The sequence below is a fragment of the Ambystoma mexicanum genome, chromosome 6q, assembly GCF_040938575.1.
Source record: "Ambystoma mexicanum isolate Mex_15411 chromosome 6q, UKY_AmexF1_1, whole genome shotgun sequence".
NCBI classification, from domain to species: Eukaryota; Metazoa; Chordata; class Amphibia; order Caudata; family Ambystomatidae; genus Ambystoma; species Ambystoma mexicanum.
In genome coordinates this window covers 1,460,024,966-1,460,045,733 of record NC_090937.1, presented here as the reverse complement: position 1 = coordinate 1,460,045,733, position 20,768 = coordinate 1,460,024,966, and positions in this window count along the sequence as shown.

Sequence of the window (20,768 nt, the reverse complement as noted above, 5' to 3'; positions counted from 1 at the left end):
GTTTCGATGGGTGCGTCGAGCGAAATGTGCGGAAAAAGCGTTTTTTTCCCCACATTTCGGACTTTGCAGGGGTGTCTGGGTAAAAAAATCTGGGGCGATGTGCACAAATCATACCTCTGCGGATTCCCACGGGTGTCCTCTTTTCGGAAATGCATGGGGTTCCCTGTTTTCCTCGGTGGCTTGGACACCCGAGGCCCATATCTGTACGTTGTGCCGGTCGGCAGAATGTCTGAGATTTCCCTCTGAAAACAGACTTGGGGTTACTTGTGTTTTAGGCTTTCCCCTTGGCGGCCAGGTAGGTGCACCCACACATGTGAGGTACCGTTTTCATTGGGACACCTGTGGGAACGCGTGACAGTAGGCCATGTGTTGTTGGGGGCGTGTTTCGATGGGTGCGTCGAGCAAAATGTGCGGAAAAAGCGTTTTTTTCCCAACATTTCGGACTTTGCAGGGGTGTCTGGGTAAACAAATCTGGGGCGATGTGCGCAAATCATACCTCTGCGGATTCCCACGGGTGTCCTCTTTTCGGAAATGCATGGGGTTCCCTGTTTTCCTCGGTGGCTTGGACACCCGAGGCCCATATCTGTACGTTGTGCCGGTCGGCAGAATGTCTGAGATATCCCTCTGAAAACAGACTTGGGGTAACTTGTGTTTTAGGCTTGCCCCTTGGCGGCCAGGTAGGTGCACCCACACATGTGAGGTACCGTTTTTATTGGGACACCTGTGGGAACGCGTGACGGTAGGCCATGTGTTGTTGGGGGCGTGTTTCGATGGGTGCGTCGAGCGAAATGTGCGGAAAAAGCGTTTTTTTCCCCACATTTCGGACTTTGCAGGGGTGTCTGGGTAAAAAGATCTGGGGCGATGTGCGCAAATCATACCTCTGCGGATTCCCACCGGTGTCCTCTTTTCGGAAATGCATGGGGTTCCCTGTTTTCCTTGGTGGCTTGGACACCCGAGGCCCATATCTGTACGTTGTGCCGGTCGGCAGAATGTCTGAGATTTCCCTCTGAAAACAGACTTGGGGTTACTTGTGTTTTAGGCTTTCCCCTTGGCGGCCAGGTAGGTGCACCCACACATGTGAGGTACCGTTTTCATCGGGACACCTGTGGGAACGCGTGACGGTAGGCCATGTGTTGTTGGGGGCGTGTTTCGATGGGTGCGTTGAGCAAAATGTGCGGAAAAAGCGTTTTTTCCCCACATTTCGGACTTTGCAGGGGTGTCTGGGTAAAAAAATCTGGGGCGATGTGCGCAAATCATACCTCTGCGGATTCCCACGGGTGTCCTCTTTTCGGAAATGCATGGGGTTCCCTGTTCTCCTCGGTGGCTTGGACACCCGAGGCCCATATCTGTACATTGTGCCGGTTGGCAGAATGTCTGAGATTTCCCTCTGAAAACAGACTTGGGGTTACTTGTGTTTTAGGCTTTCCCCTTGGCGGCCAGGTAGGTGCACCCACACATGTGAGGTACCGTTTTCATCGGGACACTTGAGGGAACGCGGGACAGTAGGCCATGTGTTGTTGGGGGCATGTTTCGATGGGTGAGTCGAGCGAAATGTGCGGAAAATGCGTATTTTTTCCCACATTTCGGACTTTGCGGGGGTGTCTGGGTAATAAATTCTGGGGCGATTTGGGCATATCATACCTCTGCGGATTCCCACGGGTGTCCTCTTTTCGAAAATGCATAGGGTTTCCTGTTTTCCTTGGTGGCTTGGACACCCAAGGCCCATATCTGTATGATGTGAGAGTGTGACATTTCCGGTGTGAAAACAGACTTGGGGTTACTTGTGTTTTCGGCTTTCCCCTTGGCGACCAGGTAGGTGCACCCACACATGTGAGGTACGTTTTCATCAGGACACCTGTGGGAATGCGGGACGGTAGGCCATGTGTTGTTGGGGGCGTGTTTCGATGGGTGAGCCGAGCGAAATATGCGGAAAATGCGTATTTTTTCCCACATTTCGGACTTTGCGGGGGTGTCTGGGTAATAAATTCTGGGGCGATTTGGGCATATCATACCTCTGTGGATTCCCACGGGTGTCCCCTTTTCGGAAATGCATGGGGTTCCCTGTTTTCCTTGGTGGCTTGGATACCCGAGGAGGCCCATATCTGTATGATGTGAGAGTGTGACATTTACGGTGTGAAAACAGACTTGGGGTTACTTGTGTTCTAGGCTTTCCCCTTGGCGGCCAGGTAGGTGCACCCACACATGTGAGGTACTGTTTTCATCGGGACACCTGTGGGAACGCGTGACGGTAGGCCATGTGTTGTTGGGGGCGTGTTTCGATGGGTGCGTCGAGCAAAATGTGCGGAAAAAGCGTTTTTTTCCCCACATTTCGGACTTTGCAGGGGTGTCTGGGTAAAAAAATCTGGGGCGATGTGCGCAAATCATACCTCTGCGGATTCCCACGGGTGTCCTCTTTTCGGAAATGCATGGGGTTCCCTGTTTTCCTCGGTGGCTTGGACACCCGAGGCCCATATCTGTACGTTGTGCCGGTCGGCAGAATGTCTGAGATTTCCCTCTGAAAACAGACTTGGGGTTACTTGTGTTTTAGGCTTTCCCCTTGGCGGCCAGGTAGGTGCACCCACACATGTGAGGTACCGTTTTCATCGGGACACTTGAGGGAACGCGGGACAGTAGGCCATGTGTTTTTGGGGGCGTGTTTCGATGGGTGAGTCGAGCGAAATGTGCGGAAAATGCATATTTTTTCCCACATTTCGGACTTTGCTGGGGTGTCTGGGTAATAAATTCTGGGGCGATTTGGGCATATCATACCTCTGCAGATTCCCACGGGTGTCCTCTTTTCGGAAATGCATGGGGTTCCCTGTTTTCCTTGGTGGCTTGGACACCCGAGGCCCATATCTGTATGATGTGAGAGTGTGACATTTCCGGTGTGAAAACAGACTTGGGGTTACTTGTGTTTTCGGCTTTCCCCTTGGCAACCAGGTAGGTGCACCCACACATGTGAGGTACCGTTTTCATCAGGACACCTGTGGGAATGCGGGACGGTAGGCCATGTGTTGTTGTGGGCGTGTTTCGATGGGTGAGCCGAGCGAAATGTGCGGAAAATGCTTATTTTTTCCCACATTTCGGACTTTGCTGGGGTGTCTGGGTAATAAATTCTGGGGCGATTTGGGCATATCATACCTCTGCGGATTCCCACGGGTGTCCCCTTTTCGGAAATGCATGGGGTTCCCTGTTTTCCTTGGTGGCTTGGACACCCGAGGCCCATATCTGTATGATGTGAGAGTGTGACATTTACGGTGTGAAAACAGACTTGGGGTTACTTGTGTTCTAGGCTTTCCCCTTGGCGGCCAGGTAGGTGCACCCACACATGTGAGGTACTGTTTTCATCGGGACACCTGTGGGAACGCGTGACGGTAGGCCATGTGTTGTTGGGGGCCTGTTTCGATGGGTGCGTCGAGTGAAATGTGCGGAAAAAGCGTTTTTTTCGCCACATTTCAGACTTTGCAGGGGTGTCTGGGTAAAAAAATCTGGGGCGATGTGCGCAAATCATACCTCTGCGGATTCCCACGGGTGTCCTCTTTTCGGAAATGCATGGGGTTCCCTGTTTTCCTCGGTGGCTTGGACACCCGAGGCCCATATTTGTACGTTGTGCCGGTCGGCAGAATGTCTGAGATTTCCCTCTGAAAACAGACTTGGGGTTACTTGTGTTTTAGGCTTTCCCCTTGGCGGCCAGGTAGGTGCACCCACACATGTGAGGTACCGTTTTCATCGGGACACTTGAGGGAACGCGGGACATTAGGCCATGTGTTGTTGGGGGCGTGTTTCGATGGGTGAGTCGAGCGAAATGTGCGGAAAATGCGTATTTTTTCCCACATTTCGGACTTTGCGGGGGTGTCTGGGTAATAAATTCTGGGGCGATTTGGGCATATCATACCTCTGCGGATTCCCACGGGTGTCCTCTTTTTGGAAATGCATGGGGTTCCCTGTTTACCTTGGTGGCTTGGACACCCGAGGCCCATATCTGTATGATGTGAGAGTGTGACATTTCCGGTGTGAAAACAGACTTGGGGTTACTTGTGTTTTCGGCTTTCCCCTTGGCGACCAGGTAGGTGCACCCACACATGTGAGGTACCGTTTTCATCAGGACACCTGTGGGAATGCGGGACGGTAGGCCATGTGTTGTTGGGGGCGTGTTTCGATGGGTGAGCTGAGCGAAATGTGCAGAAAATGCGTATTTTTTCCCACATTTCGGACTTTGCGGGGGTGTCTGGGTAAAAAAATCTGGGGCGATGTGCGCAAATCATACCTCTGTGGATTCCCACGGGTGTCCTCTTTTCGGAAATGCATGGGGTTCCCTGTTTTCCTCGGTAGCTTGGACACCCGAGGCCCATATCTGTACGTTGTGCCGGTCGGCAGAATGTCTGAGATTTCCCTCTGAAAACAGACTTGGGGTTACTTGTGTTTTAGGCTTTCCCCTTGGCGCCAGGTAGGTGCACCCACACATGTGAGGTACTGTTTTCATCGGGACACTTGAGGGAACGCGGGACAGTAGGCCATGTGTTGTTGGGGGCGTGTTTCGATGGGTGAGTCGAGCGAAATGTGCGGAAAATGCGTATTTTTTCCCACATTTCGGACTTTGCGGGGGTGTCTGGGTAATAAATTCTGGGGCGATTTGGGCATATAATACCTCTGCGGATTTCCACGGGTGTCCTCTTTTCGGAAATGCATGGGGTTCCCTGTTTTCCTTGGTAGATTGGACACCCGAGGCCCATATCTGTATGATGTGAGAGTGTGACATTTCCGGTGTGAAAACAGACTTGGGGTTACTTGTGTTTTCGGCTTTCCCCTTGGCGGCCAGGTAGGTGCACCCACACATGTGAGGTACCGTTTTCATCGGGACACCTGTGGGAACGCGTGACGGTAGGCCATGTGTTGTTGGGGGCGTGTTTCGATGGGTGCGTCGAGCGAAATGTGCAGAAAAAGAGTTTTTTTCCCGACATTTCGGACTTTACCGGGCTGTCTGGGTAAAAAATTCTGGGGCGATGTGCGTAAATCATACCTCTGCGGATTCCCACGGGTGTCCTCTTTTCGGAAATGCATGGGGTTCCCTGTTTTCCTCGGTGGCTTGGACACCCGAGGCCCATATCTGTACGTTGTGCCGGTCTGCAGAATGTCTGAGATTTCGCTCTGAAAACAGACTTGGGGTTACTTGTGTTTTAGGCTTTCCCCTTGGCGGACAGGTAGGTGCACCCACACATGTGGGGTACCGTTTTCATCGGGACACCTGTGGGAAGGTGGGACGGTAGGCCATGTGTTGTGTTTGTGTGGTTTTCATAACGTTTTGACCCATTTGCTGGTGCCCTTTTTCTCACAACCCTTTCTTTTCCCAAATGTGACCTACATTTAGTCGCTGCTTTAGCCATCATACACTTTTGTAACCTGCACAAGTCACCTACCCTTGAAAAGGTCTGCCTGTGCCCTTTCAAAAAATGTATGGCTGCCGTTCCTCACCACATTGGTTTTCCCAATTTACACATGCTAAGTGCGTCTGGTCAGGCCGTGAGCATAAAACTCCTGTGTACCATGGCTCAGTGTTTGGCTTGTGGTATTGCTTGTTTTGTAAAAACACTACAAAAATGGTATGCTCTCCTAACTGCAAGAGTCGGGGGAATGTAGCGGAGCATTGCTTTTCTCAAAATTCATAGAAGCCATTGCCGTACCAAGCCAACCATGTCCAACACATACCTTTTTTTCAGTCATTTTCCCGCTTTTCCCCCATTCGATGGCAGTTTCCCCTCGCTAGTTGTTGCCTGATGTGATGCTGGAAATGCATCAGAAGGACAGGGCCTCTGAATCCTTGTCCTTTACTGCTTTTTATCGTGTGTTCTGTCGTGTTTTCTGCCCAGGAGTCCATGTGGGACTCTTGGCAGTGCAGCTCTCTCTTCTGGTTTGGTGAACAGACCCATGGGATACCCTTATGGCACCCATGGGTAGGGGTACAACCCTGTGCCCCTAGTGTATGTTTTTGGGCACCTGTGGGTGGCCCACAGAGCAGGGTATGGGCTGGTGGCAGCTCCATGCTGAATTTGACAGGTGCTCTGGGTGTCCTCCATTTTGGGATACCCAGGCCCTGCTATTGGGATCAGTTGATTCCTGATAGGAAACAAGATGGCCCCTGTGGCCTCTTGCTTTCTATTGCCTGTTACCTTGTTTTCCCAAAGTCCTGGGAAGCCCTGACTCTGTCCCTTTCCCCTGACTGGCTGTTGGGTGGAAGTTCCATATATGGTGTTGTTGTGAAGGCCCAGCTAGACTGACTGGAGCCTTCCCAGTGACTGTATCTTGTGGGTACCTCCTGTGGATGGGACCTGGGTGAATGGAGTGTGTGACCAATATACACTCCTTGTTGTGGTTGTCTGGTTTCTGGCATGAGAGACAAAGACTGAGACAGCCCTGCCCGAAACTGGCCTGAATGCAGTGTGTAGTGATGAATGGCTGGGTACTTGTCCCAATCCACATTCCTTGTTGTGAGTGTCTGAAAGGGAGGAGTGTGGCCTGAATGCACTGTGTGCCTGATTGGCTGACTGACTGCATGAATGCCCTTCTGTATGATTGGCTGCTGAGTGAGTGCCAGCAGTGTGGATGAGAGACAGAATAGTATATCTGGGGACCTCTCACCACTGGTAATTGTTCAGAAGCGTTCTGGAGTTGAGTCTCCACTCTAAGAGTAACTGGAACTGCTGATCCTCGACATCCAGCTGGAAGAAGAAGACCGATCCGAAGGCTGCCGAAATCGTCGAAGACTGACCCGAGAGAGGACCTGGTAAGGCGCCCTCTTCCCGTGCTCCGAGGGACCATCGAGCACCGCTCCATCTTCGCCGAAGCGCCCTGGAAGTCAGACCCTTGAAAGCTGCCGACCCGAGACGGGACCGCCGAGGAGATCGAAGTGAAGCACCCAGACATCGCCGCCGTCGAAGTCCATTGCCGTTGACCAGGGTTCGCAGGTTTGTGTAACCGCTGGAGGCCCGTCGAAGTTGTGTTGCCCAGCCGTGGGGACCACTTGACGCCGTGCCGTCGACGACCTGAGCCGCCCGCTCCTTTGCCTAAGAACATTCGAATCGAAGGACTCCCTCGTCCGCACCGTCGACCGCTTTATCCTGCTGGAGAAAGTCGAGGACGACCAACGCGCCGAGGAGAAACCTGCCGGTGGGTTTCCCGCCACCCGAAGACCACAAAGACTCGAACGACTCGACGCCCTTGCTGGGCCTCCGTCTCCACAATCTTTGTGGTCCAGAACTATTGTCACCGAGGTGCCCCGCACGCCTCTGCCTTGCAGGACACCGAAGCTCCGACGCCGACGAGCACCGCTCGGACGAAGCTGCCGCCTCATCGACGCCGTTCTACCCTGTTTGTTGTCGGACGTTCGACGCCCCGTGTCTCCCGCTTGAAAGGGAAGGCATTCAAGAAGGGCCGTCGATTCCCCGACGGCGAACGCCGAGTTCCTTGACGGACGTTCGACGCCCCGTGTCTCCCGCTTGAAAGGGAAGGCATTCAAGAAGGGCCGTCGATTCCCCGCCGCCGAACGCCGAGTTCCTCGACGCTTCTCGACGCCTCTCGATGATCCGTGACTCCCGCTTGAAAGGGGGTCGCTCAAGAAGGATCTGTCGACGCCTCTTCGAAGAACTCGACTCCACCAGGTACATTGGGGGGGTAAAAACATTATAGGAGGGAATAAGACTTGCAGAACAATATATGGACTGGGCTTGTGCTATATCTTTATTTTACAGGTTGCCCAGGTGGGGGGATCTCCACACAGAACTGTGTCTAGTGGTAGGGGCCAGTATTCTGCCTATTGCTCAACCATCTTATTTTCTCTCCTCTCTCTATTGCTGGTTTCACTCTATTGATCTGTGTGACATTGTTACAGTATTGTTGATGCACTTTAATGAGATCTAATACAAAGGGTGGTACCACTTTAGAATTGTATATATTTGCCATTGTTGATTTTCCTAAGTACAAAGTGAGTTATTATGATAAGTGTACATAACCTTGAATATTGATTATATAAAGACTGTGTTCTAACCAATACAGTGTGTGGACATTCCTTTGTGGGGGCTTGGGGACTACACTGTACTTAAGAACCAGCCTGCATCACCTCCTGAGAAGCTAGGCCTTGATTGCTCGACCATAGCTACCGAATAGAGGATCTAGGCTGGGGTCCTCTGTGCCTCCCCTCTACCATATAGAGAGCAGAAGCACAGACCACCCCCCACCGGTCCTTTACAGCTGGTGGCACCGGTGGGATGCTTCTGGTTTTAAGAATCAGTGTATAACCGTGCCACTTACAAAATATCTGCACTTTATTAAATTAAGGTTTAGTTGTGTACAAGATAACTGCATTACAAACAATGGAGTCTATTGCAAATGGCAAATTGACTCGGATGAGCTTGGAGGCTCTCCAGAGTGCTTGTGAAGCCAGGGAGTTAGACTTTGTGGATAAGTCTAGGGCTGAGCTGATAGCTGCCCTGGTGGACTACCAGACTGATAGTGAAACTCTTAATGAGGGGGGGAATGCAACCAATGAGGACTCTGCCCCTGGGGTTTCTGCTGAATCTGTTTCTGGGAATGCCGCCATTCCTGCTGCCTCTGTTCCAAACCCCAGCAATTCCTTGGAGCTTGAGTTATTAAGGATGAAATTGGCCTTTGAATACCGCAAGTTGGAAATAGACGCTGAACTTAAGAAAGAGGAGTTGGCTCAACAAGTGGAGCTCAAGAATAGGGATCTTGAACTCAGAAATAAGGACCTTGAACTCAAGAGCCAGGACACTGAATGTCAGAGAATCCAGCTAGAGAAAGCTAGAGTGGAGACTTCAGCTAAAACCAGTGAGAGTGTCAGGTCCCCAGCCACCAAGTTTATGAAAGATTTGGTTGGTGTATTTGTGGAGGGTTCAGATATCCTCCAATGGATTGAAGCGTTTGAAATGGCTTGTGCGATTCATGATGTTGATAAAAGAGATTGGGCTAAGTGTTTGTTAAGCAGAGTGCCTCAAACTGGATATGACTGTATTCTGAAGCTGAGTGTGGAAGAAAGGGGTCAGTATGAGTGTATGAAGTCTGCTTTGATTGCCAAGTTTGGCAAGACACCTACCCAATACCTTAGAAGGTTCAGGGATTTTAAGAAAAGAGAGAATGTGTCTTGGGTTGACTGGGTGAGTGCTGCGCACATGAACATGATGGGGTGGATTGATGGATACAAGGTTAAGACTTTTGTTGAATTGTCCCACCTCTTGTTTTTTGAGCATTTTTATGAAGCCTGTTCATCAGAGCTGCGTCAGTATGTGGCTACCAGAACATTTTGGACCCCTTTAAGCTGGCTAGGTTGGCCGACAAGTGGGTCTCCCACCGGGTGTCCCCTAAGGACTCCAGTGGGAAGGACAAGGACAAAGAAAAGGGGGCCTCTCAGAAAGCTGAGGAGTCCCACAAGCAGTCACAGTTGGGTAAACCTAAACCTTCCTCTCCCAAGACCCAAAAATCTAGTGGGGATAAGTCATCTGTGGGTGGGAATAAAGTAGTGGTCCACCTGCTGCAAAGCAGGCTCCCAGTGGTTCCAGTACCGTACCCCGCACTCCTGGCGCTTGTTGGGACTGTGGGGCTCTGGATCACAGAAGGGGTGACTCCAAGTGTAAAGGTAAGGCACTTGGAGTACAGGCTGTCAGCCTGACCTATCCTTACCCCGTGTCTGAGGTGGAGGCCACTGTCCTCCCCTCCTCTACCGGGATCACATTTGGTGCTCCAGTAGAGATTTCCTTAGTGTCCCTTGGGGCCTGGGACCAGTATGCAGAAGTACTGGCGACTATCCCACAGAACACCCGTAGGTTTTTGAGAAGTGTCCTCTTGAATGGCCAGCCTTCTACTGGTTTGAGAGACACTGGGGCAAGCATGACAGTGGTGGACAGGACCCTGCTCAAGCCAGAGGACTATGTAGGTGCTCCTCTGAGAACCACCAGGTTAGCTGGTGGGCCTCCCCAAGTATCGCCTGTAGCCTTAGTCACACTCATGATTGGAGACAAGACAGCAAAGCTTCCTGTCCTGGTTCAGGACAATGTCCCTGCTAACATTCTGTTAGGAAATGATCTAGTAGAGTTGGGGTTGATCTCGGATGGTCTTCCCATGACTGCTGCTGCAGTCACTAGGTCACAGGTGACACAGGGTCTGGCCGTGAGTCAGGTACCCGAGCCAAAGGCGAGGCCTAAGGCAAGAAGAAGGAAGACCAAGAAGGCCACCTCTGTGGAGGGAACACCTTCTCTTCCTGCTGTTCCGACAGCACCCATTGGGATCCATGCTCCGGACGGGCTGGGTCCAGTGGAAAACCCAAACTCAACTCCTGTGGGAGAAGAGACAGAAGACTCTCCTGTGGGAGAGGTTCTCAACCCGGAGGATCATCCCGACCTTCAATGCTTGTTAGCTGAAGAGGGACCCTCCCGGGCAGACTTCTGTAAGGGACAGAGAGAGTGCCACTCTCTCGAGGGACTGAGGAAACAGGCCCTGTCCCAGGCACAAGGAGAAGTGCCTAGGACATTCCGGATTTATTGGGAGGGTGAGCTCCTTGTTAGTGAGCCCACTAAGCCTGAACCTGGTGCCCTCAAGAGGTTGGTGGTACCCCAGGTTTACAGGCCCTTCCTACTGCAGTTGGCGCATGAGGTGCCCTTGGCTGGTCATCTTGGGACCAAGAAGACTAAGCAGAGGCTCTCTGCCCATTTCTACTGGCCACGGATGGGAGTAGAGGTGGAGTCCCACTGCAGGACCTGCCCAACTTGTCAGTTGTCTGGCAAGACTGGAGGCAGTGTCATTGTCCCACTGCAGCCATTGCCAGTGGTTGGCACACCATTTGAGAGGGTGGGCATCGACATCGTCGGTCCCCTTGCCCCTCCCACTTCAGGTGGACATCGGTTCATCCTGGTCTTGGTAGATCATGCCACCAGGTACCCTGAGGCAATACCCCTTCGGACTGTTACTACCAAGGTGGTTGCCAGGGCTCTCCTGGGCATTTTCACCCGTGTTGGATTCCCCAAGGAGGTTGTCTCTGACAGAGGATCCAACTTCATGTCTAGTTACATGAAAACCATGTGGAAAGAGTGCGGGGTAACCTACAAGTTCTCCACCTCTTACCACCCCCAGACCAATGGTCTGGTTGAGAGATTTAATAAAACTCTCAAGGGCATGCTAGGGGCTTTGGAAGAACCCCTAAGGAGGAAATGGGATCTCCTCCTGCCATGCCTGCTGTTTGCTTACAGAGAGGTACCTCAAGAGGGTGTTGGTTTCCATTGGGATCAGTTGATTCCTGATAGGAAACAAGATGGCCCCTGTGGCCTCTTGCTTTCTATTGCCTGTTGCCTTGTTTTCCCAAAGTCCTGGGAAGCCCTGACTCTGTCCCTTCCCCCTGACTGGCTGTTGGGTGGAAGTTCCATATATGGTGTTGTTGTGAAGGCCCAGCTAGACTGACTGGAGCCTTCCCAGTGACTGTATGTTGTGGGTACCTCCTGTGGGTGGGACCTGGGTGAATGGAGTGTGTGACCAATATACACTCCTTGTTGTGGTTGTCTGGTTTCTGGCATGAGAGACAAAGACTGAGACAGCCCTGCCCGAAACTGGCCTGAATGCAGTGTGTAGTGTTGAATGGCTGGGTACTTGTCCCAATCCACATTCCTTGTTGTGAGTGTCTGAAAGGGAGGAGTGTGGCCTGAATGCACTGTGTGCCTGATTGGCTGACTGACTGCATGAATGCCCTTCTGTATGATTGGCTGCTGAGTGAGTGCCAGCAGTGTGGATGAGAGACAGAATAGTATATCTGGGGACCTCTCACCACTGGTAATTGTTCAGAAGCGTTCTGGAGTTGAGTCTCCACTCTAAGAGTAACTGGAACTGCTGATCCTCGACGTCCAGCTGGAAGAAGAAGACTTGCTGTTGCATTTGCTTCGACCGATCCGAAGGCTGCCGAAATCGTCGAAGACTGACCCGAGAGAGGACCTGGTAAGGCGCCCTCTTCCCGTGCTCCGAGGGACCATCGAGCACCGCTCCATCTTCGCCGAAGCGCCCTGGAGGTCAGACCCTCGAAAGGCTGCCGACACGAGACGGGACCGCCGAGGAGATCGAAGTGAAGCACCCGGACAACGCCGCCGTCGAAGTCCATTGCCGTTGACCAGGGTTCGCAGGTTTGTGTAACCGCTGGAGGCCCGTCGAAGTTGTGTTGCCCAGCCGTGGGGACCACTTGACGCCGTGCCGTCGATGACCGGAGCCACCCGCTCCTTTGCCTAAGAACATTCGAATCGAAGGACTCCCTCGTCCGCACCGTCGACCGCTTTATCCTGCCAGAGAAAGTCGAGGACGACCAACGCGCAGAGGAGAAACCTGCCGGTGGGTTTCCCGCCACCCGAAGACCACAAAGACTCCAACGACTCGACGCCCTTGCTGGGCCTCCATCTCTACAATCTTTGCGGTCCAGAACTATTGTCACCGAGGTGCCCCGCACGCCTCTGCCTTGCAGGACGCCGACGCTCTGACGCCGACGAGCACCGCTCGGACGAAGCTGCCGCCTCATCGACGCCGTTCTACCCTGTTTGTTGTCGGACGTTCGACGCCCCGTGTCTCCCGCTTGAAAGGGAAGGCATTCAAGAAGGGCTGTCGATTCCCCGGCGCCGAACGCCGAGTTCCTCGACGGACGTTCGACGCCCCGTGTCTCCCGCTTGAAAGGGAAGGTATTCAAGAAGGGCCGTCGATTCCCCGCCGCCGAACGCCGAGTTCCTCGACGCTTCTCGACGCCTCTCGACGATCCGTGACTCCCGCTTGAAAGGGGGTCGCTCAAGAAGGATCTGTCGACGCCTCTTCGAAGAACTCGACTCCACCAGGTACATTGGGGGGGTAAAAACATTATAGGAGGGAATAAGACTTGCAGAACAATATATGGACTGGGCTTGTGCTATATCTTTATTTTACAGGTTGCCCAGGTGGGGGGATCTCCACACAGAACTGTGTCTAGTGGGAGGGGCCAGTATTCAGCCTATTGCTCAACCATCTCATTTTCTCTCCTCTCTCTATTGCTGGTTTCACTCTATTGATCTGTGTGACATTGTTACAGTATTGTTGATGCACTTTAATGAGATCTAATACAAAGGGTGGTACCACTTTAGAATTGTATATATTTGCCATTGTTGATTTTCCTAAGTACAAAGTGAGTTATTATGATAAGTGTACATAACCTTGAATAATGATTATATAAAGACTGTGTTCTAACCAATACAGTGTGTGGACATTCCTTTGTGGGGGCTTGGGGACTACACTGTACTTACGAACCAGCCTGCATCACCTCCTGAGAAGCTAGGCCTTGATTGCTCGACCATAGCTACCGAATAGAGAATCTAGGCTGGTGTCCTCTGTGCCTCCCCTCTACCATATAGAGAGCAGAAGCACAGACCACCCCCACCGGTCCTTTACACCTGACCCATGCAAATCACCCCTTCCTAAACTTGGAATTTTGTCTACTTTTCAGAAATATATGCCTTTCTGTCCTCCAATTTGGCTTTCCTGCCCTTTTCTTCCATTCCGTCCATGCATGACCAATTGGCAAAAATGGCAAAAATCGCCTACCTCTCACAAAACGGTTGATAACCCCATCAAAATATTTTTTTCCATTTCCTCTCAACCTGTTCCTGAAAGCCAACACATTGGGGAACTCAGCACAGCAAACCATTTGTTCCTAGCTCTTACAAGGAAAAAACCACAGGCTTCTTTGTACATCATTTTATTGGCATTTTTTGAAAAAACCCAAAGTTTTCGCACTTTTTCCTTATTTTCTCTCACCCCCCTACAGCAACCTGGGATTCCTGGGTGGCGTTACGACCGCCTACATGTGGGAAAAAAAGGAGCCAAATGTGGCCGAGATATCTCATGTAACAAAAAAGTTACAAGCCATTGAATGGCCACATACCAAAATCACCAAAAAAGGCTCTGGCACTGGGGAGAAATACCCATGGCACTTAAAGGGTTAAAAGACATATAACTTGCTATCCAAAATGGTGAACAATATAAAAATGACAGAGCTGTTAATATTTTATTTTTTTATTGGTTTATTCAAACCTTTAAAAGAACAAATGATAAAAATACATTTAACAAATCAAACATGTAAATAACATAATTAGCTAAAACAAAAAAAACAAAAATAAAAACAAAAAACAGCAAATAAAAAACATCAGAAATTAAGCAATTAAAAATGATAAAAGAAATCAAATGATCACTGATTTAGGCAAAATAAACCACAGGTCACAGGCAAGATTCAAGTCCATTTTTTGTTGGATTTAGATAGTTCTTCATCAATATTTTTGAGGAGAAATGTCAGAGCATATGTTAATTTATTATTTGCCTCCAAAAAACATTCCTCCCACCATTCTTCCATTGTATGAAGAGGTTTATTTGCCACAATTGATTCAAACAGTGTCATTCTTATCGTGGAGAAGGCTAAACAGGTGAGAATCAGATGTTTGATGTTTTCGTCATAGTGGTCATAGAATATACATTTTGGATTCAACTTCTCATATTTAGTCCATCGCATACTTACTTCTTTGGTCTTAAATTGATTCAGCCTGAATTTCATGAGCAGAGTTCTTTTTTGTTTCTCTGGGCATTTTTCAAGATATTTGTACGTGGAATTATAGGCCTTTCCTTCAGGAGGAACATTCTTCATGAGCGAATATTTAGCTCTATTTATGCCTGTGCTTATCCAATCGTGTTCCCACAACTTTTTCTTTACAGCGTCCGGGTTTTCCGCCAATTTGACTATGTCACTATTTATGTCTGTTAGAATTTGATGACATTGGTTTATCCAGGCCGAAAAGACTGTATTTGATTGCTTATTTGCCAAATCATGAAGAATTTTCATTTGTGGTGCACCATTGGGAAAAATGATCTTACGGAAGATTGACAGAGTGTTCCGCGTGACCTTTGCATTTATTGAGACTAGCCCCAATTCATATCTCACCACTGCTGTCGGTATCCCCCTAGCAACTTTCAGGATTCTACCCCAAAAGATGTTTTCAAGGTTATCCCACAAACTTAAATAGATTAAAGCTGGCACAGCTTTTTGTTTATAAAACTTTAATATGAGAACCAATGAGAACTTGCCATATTTTTTATCTAATGTTGTGGCTTGGGCACTTAATTGACGACATTTGGCTTTAGTTTTCTCAACCCAAGTTTGATCATTTATGTTGGAGTTCAACCACATACTTAGATATTTTACCTGTTTTACCTGTTGCAGTGGTTTGCCGTCAAGGTGCCAATTAAACTTCTTGGATGCACATTTGGTAAGATCTTGTAATGTTAAAATGACAGATTTGCTTGGATTTATATGCAAACCATTGTCGCGAACATATTGCTCCAGCACATTAAGTTTTCGTTTTAATCCAATAGGTGTAAGATCCATTAATACTAGATCATCTGCATAAAGGATCCAGTTCAGAGCAGAATCAACAATTTTAGGATCGAATCCTTTTACTTTTCCAAGAGCTTCACCAATGTCCGAGATGAAGGCATTGAAAATTATGGCCGAAAGTGGACACCCTTGTTTGACCCCACAAAGGATGCGAATAGGTTTAGACAGAGTGCCACATGCATCCAAACGAATGTGGATTTCAGTATCAGTATGTAAATCCTTAATAGCAGATAAAAGGCTATCAGGACAATTCCAAGTTTTTAGTTTCGTCCAAAGAATTTCCCTATCTATGCTATCAAAAGCATAAAACAGGTCAACAAATGCAAGGTAAACTTTTGATCCTTTCCTAATCACGTCCATTTTCATTAAATTAATGAGTGTAAGATTTAGGCAACATCCTACACCCTTCAGAAACCCACTTTGTCTGACTTCTATATGTTTAGTTAGAACTAGCCATTCCAAAGTTTATGTTGAAGTTGAGTTGCATATATCTTGCCTATAACATCCAATAAGGAAATAGGCCTATAGTCCATTGGGTTTGATCTGTTGCCTTTCTTAAAAATAGGCACAACAATGGCTTTCTTCCACGACATAGGAGTAGCACCTTCCGTAACAATTTTATCAAATAAGACCTTGCAAAACTCTGCCCAGGCTTCCGGATCCGATTTTAACATAGCATTGGTATGCTATCCGGACCTGGTGCGCGAGAATTGGAAAGTTTTTTTAATATTTAACAAAATGTCTTACTGATCAAATTGGATATCCCAATGTGAAAGGACTGGCATCGGAGGATCAGGAGTGTTACCTTTTTTTGAGAACAACATTGAGAAATGCGCAATCCATTTTTTTCAGTAACCATGTTTTTTTGCGAAGCCAGCTGTACACCAGATTCATTGTTAATAATTGACCAAAAATCTGAAGAGTTTTCCTCTCTTAGGCACTTCATTATTTTTTCTGCATCATGTTGTTCCGTCAGGGCACGATGTGCTATTATCCAATCCTTGTAGTTTTGTTTGATATTTTTCTTCATTTTAAGCAGATCCACTTTGCTATAATTATTTTGTTGTCGTAAGGCCCTGCGCATTTCTCTCTTTCTCATGACAATTTCAGGATTGTAAATATGTATGTGCTTATGAGACCATGTAACATTTGGATTTCTCAAGATCTTATATTGTTCTAACAAAGAAGTATAATCTACACCCAACAAGTCAACATGCTTCTCATATTCATTTTTCAAAGTACTCACTTGCTGTGAATTACGTTTTAATCTATTTCCACTGCAGTTTGGTATTGTATTCCAATTCCATTTCGGTGAAAAAGATTGCTGTGGCATTTCAAAATGTGCTAATACCATGTTAGATCCATAGCGATAGATTCTCAGATACAAACATGTAATCCAATATGGATTTTTGATTGTTCCTTTGCCAGGTCGATTTGGCAGGTATGTCACCCTCGACATTACCATTTAGCCTAAAGAGTCTCCGTATGGTTAGTTCTTCAGACCACTTTTGCACCAGATTCTGTTTCCTTAGAGGTTCATTCTTACCTCTCTCTATAAGATCTAAATTAAGATCTCCACATAAAATGATGCCGACACAACTGTCCTTGATCATTAATTCATCAATTAAATCCATAATTTGTTCGACAAAATAATGCCAATACAGATTTATGATGAAGAATGTCAGATGTTTATTTTCATCATTATTACTCCTTGTGATTGTAACAACTTGAATGTATGATGATATATTCTTATACTCCGTCACTCTGCAGCCAGATGTTTTTTTTACAAGAGTGAGAAGACCTGCACTTGGGCAACCTTGATTTCCTTTGATAGCAGGATTAAATGCTATTTCATAATTCTCCGCAATGGGACAGATGTCCAACCAAGTTTCCTGCAGACATATCAAGTCTACTTCGCTAGCCCAATTTTCTTTAGAGTTGAACAAATGAGAAATACCTCTTGTATTCCACGAGCCAATGGCTAGGAGATCATTTTTAGGCTCCAGTGGACATTAGCTCCGAGTGTTATTTGCCAAGGTCGCTGCTAGCCAATTCCACTCGCTATGAGGTACATGGTGCTCCTCTATTCTATTTATTTGAGTGATTTGATGAGTACTTTTTACTGTAATACTGATTTGATCAGCTTGTTTTGTTTTTTTATTACCAGACTGTTCTTGTCGGGATAAATTGAATTGCTTATAATCCGATTTCCAGCTCTCCTCTACCAAGGTTTGTGTTTTCGGCTGAGTTTCATTCGATAGGTGCTTCGGCAGAGATTTAGTCATAGGAACCACATCATTTGCTTCTTTGATCATGATGGTAGTAACTACTTCGACAATGTCTAAGCCACAGGGTAGCAATGCTGACGCGCCCTGAAGTAGGGTTTTGCACACCAGTCTAGAGTTTACATATAGAAACACTCTATCCAGAGCAATGTCATCCTTGAATGCTACGGCCTGAATATCGCTAGACTCAATAGTACATAGTACAGGAACATGATGGAACAAGCTTAATACATTTTTCCTGTTCATTATGAGGCTCTCACGAATATTTAGGATTCTTTCTAGACTTAGACAGTACTTTGTCTTTATTTTGCTGGTTTTACTTTTCTCACCGTTTTTATTGCCTTTGTTGCCTTGAGCCTTAGAAAGATTTTCCTTCATTTTACGAGAATTATGGTCTAGAGGCACATTACTTGTCACAGATTTTTTTGTGCAAAAAAGATTTTAATCTTTCAGTGTTTTCTCTACTGGTTTGTAATTAGGAACCGTATTCACCAATGGGGATACATACTCTTGAGACATCGTCCTTAGTGTGGATTTTTTTCTTTTTTCATCTAATGTTTTGTAGGGGCTCTCTATTTATTCATGAGACTCAGAAATAGCCATTTTCGGTTGAGTTACCCATTCACAAAGATGCCCTGTCGGTGGTACACCGCCTTTTCTTATTGGCTCAACGGCCCCGTCAAATCCTGGCTTGGAACCGGCTCAATCGCCACACTTCCCTTATCTCTTCCCATTTGTTTGACTTCCTGTGGATCTTCATATGTTGAGAGATTCATTAATGTCTCAATATCAGCTTCGTCAGACTCTATTTCTGATTCTTGATCCAAAAGGGCGGGCATAGGCGTTTTCTTTTGCATTTGATGGGCATTTGAGGGAGTTCTTTTTTGTTTTCCTTCATTTGTGCAACAATCCGAATTATTTTGCAGTGTACCGCAACTATTAGCCGATACATTAACTGTAACTGATTTAAGATTTCTTAAAAATGCTCGTGCACCATTTGCTATCTTTCCTTTTTTCAGATTTTTTGGCTTCTTTTTTGCGGTACTCCTTTTGTATTTTGTTTTGTTCTGTCTTTTGCAAATGTATCGAGCAACCCTTTTGGTGCTTGTGCATTATTTTCCTGCAGGTCTTCAATCTCGTTTGAGGTATCTTTAGAACATTTTTTTGCTTCCTCATTTATTATCTTTTTTGTACCTTGAACTTCATTTGAGCTGTTGTTCATGATCTTCATTCCCATTTTGTGCATCTTTTATTTCAATTAATTCAATTATTTCCTCCGCTTGGGACCTCTCGAAGCTTTCAATATTTCTGTTGTCACTCGATTTGGGTTTTGAAGCACAAACACACTCCTTTACTGATTCGTTCGTATCACTTTTATGTAGAGCCAACCTTTTTTCTTGTAGACCATCCACTAAGATCTTGCATTCAGCCTTGGGTGCAGTAAAGGACTACTCTGAAAGTGGGAGGCACCCTTGCCAAGCTTTTTCCGTATCCATTTGTGCGCGAGAGATTGAATTCTCTTTTTCTTTCTCTAGTAGTGGATGAACTTTCTTTTTCAGAACCAATTCGATATTTCTGCACTCAGATTTTTGTCAAACTGTTGGCAGTTTGTTTTTTTCCATGATAGAAACGTTGCAACTGCTGTCTGGATGATTGCTGCCTTTTGCACCATCCTTTGAGGCAATCAAGTGAGGTTTATTAAAAAGCTTTAGTGCCTCTCGAGCAACTTCCGCTATTAGTTTTTTGTCCTCACGTGAATTTCGATTAGAGTCCAGAATGAGGTTCAAAAAGTTGTCATTTTGAATCTTCTCATGTCTCAAATTACCATGATTTCTTTGTTGTTCAACTTCCATATTAGCAATTTTGGTATTTAGCAAAACTATTAGCGTTGTCAGATCTTTAATGTTGCTGTCTATTTGTTCATATAATTTGAGATAAGGTGAAAGTGCAATATTCATAGTAGACATAATCAATGCTTGTAGATCCGATATATTTGTTTCAGGTGTGTTAGATTTTTTTTGTGGATAGGACGTTTTCTTTTTCCAATGCGCACGTCTTATTTTGGGAAAAGGTCTTTCAATTATAGACGAATCATCAATATAAGAGGTGGAGGAAGACGATGCAGAAGATGAGCAATTTCTTCTCTCTTTAGCAGATGTTAAAGTTTCGTTTAATCCTTTACTATGTGATTGATCTTTGGTTTCAATCACTCTAAATCTTACTTGCGAATGCAGCATATAATGCTGCTTTTGATTCCTTGCTTGTGAGCAAGCGATTTAACCCGAGAGACTATTTCCACTTCTTTTCCTTTTGCGTGCTGCACTGTATATTATTTTGTCTACTCTATCGTCTACCACAAAGTTCTTTTTTAGCGTCAGAATTATCAACATGTACAGCTTCAAGAGGCATCAACCAGGTCTTGGCGCTCTCTTTATTTGCAGTAAATATGTTCTTTGGTTTGTTATTTGCGCAATTGTTAAAGTCAAAATTCATTTTTAATAGATCTTTTAGAAGTTTGTCTGCAACACTAAGTGAATCCCTTCTTTCATTGTTGGATTCTTCATTGTTATGGATAGAAGGTTGCATTTCTGACATATTAAAATCGCGAAATCGAGGCTGTTTGTCATCTCTCGTTTGCGCTACAATTATTTCAATCGTGTGTTCTGTTCTGTGTCCCATTTGGCCTTGATCTACACAAACCAACTCTCCAAGAGGCCGCTTAGCAATCAATTTACTCCCTCCATTTATCCGTTGCACAATTTTTGCAGCCAGAACGCGCAATTGTGGAAAGGCATCTAAGGGTGCCAGCTTTTTAGCATCTGTATTACAATCAATCGGGAATTCGGAGCACGAGTAGTATTTACATCCATGTGCTCCATTTCTAATGGCGGTGCTCAATGGGGACTCAATGCCGGCAGAGTATAGAGTTTTGTCTGTTTCAATTTCAATTTCGGTTTCAGTGATGAAGCAATCATCGTCGCTTTCATTGACCGTACTGCTGGCCAGATCAACACCAGTCCCATCATGCTCACCACACTCGC